The sequence below is a fragment of the Physeter macrocephalus genome, chromosome 7, assembly GCF_002837175.3.
Source record: "Physeter macrocephalus isolate SW-GA chromosome 7, ASM283717v5, whole genome shotgun sequence".
Taxonomy (NCBI): Eukaryota; Metazoa; Chordata; class Mammalia; order Artiodactyla; family Physeteridae; genus Physeter; species Physeter macrocephalus.
In genome coordinates, this window is record NC_041220.1 from 55857536 (window position 1) to 55858057 (window position 522).

Below are 522 nucleotides of genomic sequence, written 5' to 3' on the forward strand. Positions count from 1 at the left end.
TGAAAATATTTATGGTCATGTAAAGAACCTAAAGTAGTCAAAACAATTTTGAAAACAAAGAATAAAGTATGAGAACTCCCAATTTCTGATTTCAAGACTTACAACAAATCTTTACTAATCCAGATAGTGTGATATTGGTGTAAGGATCATTGGACCAGAATAGAGTCCAAAAATAGGCTTACAAGGATTAATCTAGAAAATTTATAAGCAACTCATGCAGCTCAATAACAAAAAAACAAACAACCCTTTCCAAAAATTAGGAAGAAGACCTAAATAGACATTTCTCCAGAGAAGATATACAGATTGCCAACAAACACATGAAAGAATGCTCAACATCATTAATCATTAGAGAAATGCAAATCAAAACTACAATGAGATATCATCTCACACCAGTCAGAATGGCCATCATCAAAAAATCTAACAAAAAATGTTGGAGAGGGTGTGGAGAAAAGTGAACACTCTTGCATGGCTGGTGGGAATGTAAATTGATACAGCCACTATGGAGAACAGTATGGAGGTTCC